The sequence below is a fragment of the Elephantulus edwardii genome, unplaced genomic scaffold (assembly GCF_000299155.1).
Source record: "Elephantulus edwardii isolate Elephantulus edwardi_28Jun2011 unplaced genomic scaffold, EleEdw1.0 scaffold00208, whole genome shotgun sequence".
Classification (NCBI taxonomy): domain Eukaryota; kingdom Metazoa; phylum Chordata; class Mammalia; order Macroscelidea; family Macroscelididae; genus Elephantulus; species Elephantulus edwardii.
In genome coordinates, this window is record NW_006399958.1 from 3,901,278 (window position 1) to 3,905,809 (window position 4,532).

The 4,532-nt window shown below is 41.9% G+C and overlaps 1 pseudogene; it reads right to left on the bottom strand.

The window, feature by feature from the left end:
• Positions 1-4,242, bottom strand: part of LOC102843882 — a 17,538-nt pseudogene extending 13,296 nt beyond the window's left edge.
• Between the last annotated feature and the right edge of the window lie 290 nt (positions 4,243-4,532).

Here is a 4,532-nt window from a genome sequence, read left to right on the forward strand (position 1 = left end):
TGCCTCCAAAGAGTAGCCTGGTTTCACCTTCTCCAGGACAAATCTATTTGTTCTCTTGGCAGTCCATGTATTCAGCACTTCTCCGGCACCACAGGCATAAATTCTTCTGTAAACTCTAGTCATTGTCTAGCTCTCTGGAAAGACTATGGTCTAAATTGGGTGTGCACCTTAGTCTCTAGACTGACAGCATTGCTCTTTAGCACTTCTGAGATATCTCTAACAGCAGACTGCCCCAGAAAAAAAAATCAGTCTTTTGATTTCTTGACTGGTGTCAAGAGTGTTGATTATGGATCTAAGCAAGTTGAAATTTTAATGCCTCAATCTCTTCTCTATCTATCATGATGCTGACAATTTGCCCAGTGGTGAGAATCATTTGTCTTTTTTTTTTAAATTATTTTTGTGTGTGTGAGTGTACCATCAAATCAGATCCGACTGGTACAGGAGGAGATTGTCCCTCCTTCCCCGGCAGAGCATCTGGTAGATTCGAACCGTATGTCTCTGGGATTGTAGTTGCAGCTCCTTGCCACTAGGCCACCAGAGCTCCCCTAGAGAATCATTTGTCTTCTTGATGTTGAGCTTCAATCCGTAATGAGGACTACAGTCCTTGAACCACAGCAAACATGGAACATCAAAACCCACTGGAGCTCTACAGAAACTCAGAACAGGAGAGCACTCTGGTCATCTAGTGGTAACAATCTACACTGCAATCCTGGAGAAACTCAATAGAAAAACCGGGAGAAAGGAAACAGCAAAGACTCAAATTTCTGGACCTTTACCATTTGCTAAGTAAATGATGTCCTACAGGCTTATCCTGAAAAAAAAAGAAATCATTCAATAATATAATAGCCCATGAAGAGACAAATGTGTCCTCACTTTATAGAGGAGATTTCTGCCTCATAGATTAAACTATCCTCAGGTCAAAGGGGTAGGGTCAGCACCTGAACCCAGGTGAATGAGCTTTAGAAAGGAATCTAAACAATCTAAAAATGAAGTAGCAGAACAGTACTAAAAGGATGGAGACACAGAGATTCTAAACAGAGAATATCAAAGTAAGAGGCCCATAACATGGAATTGGATAAAATATTATTATCAAATATGCATGCACGTACATGCACACACATAAGTGTTACTATTTTTTGTACTGTTGTTGTTATGCGCCATCGAGTTGCCTGCGACTCATAGTGACCCTCTATGTACAAGAGCCCTAAACCCTGCTCTACTGTGCCAATATTAATGTCTCTGACACACCCACCCTCATTACCCTAGTCAGTGAATCAATCAACCTCATAAAGGGTCTTCCCCTCCTGCGCTGTCCCTCCACCCTCCCAAGCATGACGTCCCTCTCCAAGGACTGGTCCCTCCTTGCAACAGGTCCAAAGTATGTCAGACGATGCTTCAGAATCCTTGCCTCCAAGGAGCATCCTGATTTAACCCTCTCCAGGGTGAACCTGTCTGTTCTTCTAGCAGTCCATGGTATATTCAACACTCTTCTCCAGCACCACAGCTCAAAGGCATCAATTCTCCTTCTATCCTCCCTAGTCACTGTCCAGCTCTCTGACGCAGAGCAAGTGCTTGTTAATATTATTACTCTTCTTGACTCTGAGCTAGAACTGGCTCATGGCTGACCTTCCATTGGGATCCGAAGCCTGTAAACAGCAGGTGAGGCTACTCACCTTTCTCCTAAGAAGCTGCTGGTAGATATGAACCACCGGAGAGGTGTGACCTTTGTGTTAGCAGCACAATTCTTGATCCTATACCACCTCACATCCCTTGCTAACATCATACTTTACAAAAAAAGGGATGACATTGTTGTTAACATTATAGTTTACCAAGAATATGAGATGTTATTTCCAAATGTTAAAGATGCATAAAATACGAATCAAATGATGTGTGGGTTTTAAAAAAAAAAAAAACAACAACACAGTTTTGTGAATAGAAACTTGTACACGTACACAAACATTGATATTAATTGGAAAATGAATCAAGACCTTTTTTTGCAAGACAACTATCAACTATCATCTCACCCCAGTAAGAATAGCAAAATTTAACAGACTAGCAAACAACAAATGCTAGTGAGGTTGTGGAGAAACTGGAACCCTTATTCACTGTTGGTGGGAGTGTAAAATGGTGCAACCACTGTGGAAGGCGGTATGGAACATTCTCAGAAAGCTGCTAATAGAAATACCATTTGATCCAGCAATTCCACTACTGGGAATATACCCCAAAGAGACCATAACTGACATCCAAGCACATATATGCACAACCATGTTTATTGCAGCTTTGTTCACAATAACAAGGAGTTGGAAACAACCCAAGTGCCCATCAGCAAAGCTGTGGTATATTTACACAATGGAATGCTATGCTGCACTGAAAAACAAGGAACTCATGAAATATTATACAAAATGGGTGACCTTGGAGGATATCATGCTGAGTGAAATATCTCAGCTACAAAAGGACAAATACTGCATAGGGCCACTGTTGTAAAACAGGAGTGACCTCGGGATTGGGAGAGAGACTGAGAGAGATGAGATAAATAATGTATACTGCATTGAAACAGATAAGGGAGAGAACTGCTTAAAAGGAATATATCATTAGGTATTATTGTCATGACAGGAGTCCAGAACGAAGGCTGCACAGTGGAGTGGACTTGGCAGGGAGGGATTGAATAACAATGAAAGAATTTTTCTTTTACTTTTCAAAGGGAAGAGCAAACTGAGTGGGGAGGGGTGGGCAGGGAGAAAAGTGCAACAACAGTGAATGAATGGAAATCCAAAGTCTCTGTAAATTTTCATTTAAATTAATAATAATAATAATAATAATAAAGAAAAGGAATCAAGATCTTTTTTGGATCTTGCTCTTTAGGCTTTTTGATCCTAATTCTGATCTATATCCTTTAAAATAAAGCACTAATGCTAATTTCGGTGTTCTGAGTCTGTTTAGTCAGAAGCGAGGGAAGCTGGGACACCTTGACGTTACGGGTGACATCCTAAAGTCGGAGAGGGGGGTCCCAGGCTGCTACCTACTATAGGGCAGAACTGGCAGTCTCCAGGACTGTGTCCCGAGCATGTGAGATCAGGTCCTGAACTTGGTGAGTTAGGTCAGAATAATTAGTGTTACGTGTGCCGCTGGTATCAGAGCAGATATTTAAAAAATATAATTACGCCGTTAAGGCACATCTTTTTTTTTTAAATTAATTTTAATGAAAGTTTACAGAGACAGGGTTTCCAGTCATTCATTGTTGCACTTCTCTCCGTGCCCACCCCTCTCCCATAATTCACTCTTCTCCTTGAAAAGTAAAAGAAAAACTCTTCCATTGTTATGCAATCCCTCCTCCCCAAGTCCACTCCACTGTGCAGCCTTCACTCTGGACTTCTGTAATGACAAGAACACCCATTCATATGTCCCTTTTAAACAGTTCTCTCCCTCATCCGTTTCAATGCAGTACACATCATTCCTCCCCTCCTTTTCTGTCTTCTCTCAACCCTGATGTCAGTCCCATTTTACAACAGTGGCCCTATGCAATATTTGTCCTGAGATATTTCACTCAGCATAATGTCCTCCAGGCTCACCCATTTTGCATAATATTTCATGAGTTCCTTGTTTTTCAATGCAGCATAGTATTCCATTGTGTGAATATACCACAGCTTCTCTGTCCACTCGTTTTTTGATGGGCACTTGGGTTGTTTCCAGCTCTTTGCTATTGTGAACAAAGCCACAATAAACATGGGGGTGCACGGCACATCTTATTTTTAATATGGTAAAAAAACACCTGCACGCCAGTCCAAACTGCAGGCTACCTCCACGTGTTAGGTTGCTGGGGAAGCTGTATTCATTCAGGGTGTGTTTCATCGGAAAAAGGTACTTAACCAAAAACCCAGTAAGTGCAGGCAATCCCATTTGGTTTGCTTTTAATACTGGGCCAGACAGCTAAGGGGGCTCGCAGATACAGCCCCTAACTCCTTCCTGCTGCCAAGACACAAAGTGCCAATGAGACCCTATGTCCTAATTCCCATCCAGGCCTGGTGTGAAGTCCTGGAATGCTACCTCTACGGAGCCTCTTGACAAGCCTCATACCACTGTAAGATGAAGAGGAAGGGAGACTAAGATTAGGCTCTGAATGTCAGCAAACATCAGACGCATCAGAGTCAGAAGAGACTAGCAAATTCTCCGGACAGAATTTCAATTAATAAGAGAGAACCACCAACAGAATAAAGAAATAAAAGGTACCTGGGACAGAGCCATTCTGGATGCTTTTATCATTCTTCTTTCTTCCTCTGGCCTTTTATTCCCAGGCGAAATCAGTTGAGAGAAGTCAATCCTGAATGGTAAAATAGGTTGTTAAATGTTCAGAATCAACACACCTCTTATCCACACCCAAACCACTACCATAGGGAAGATCTCATCACTGGAAAAGATGTTCCCTGTTGCCTCAGGGGAAACTCAAAGATCCTCAACTTCTGAATGGAAACCAAGAGGTGAGCTTATCACCGTCATCTTCTGGTGAAGCCCACACTTCTTTGCAACAGAACTAT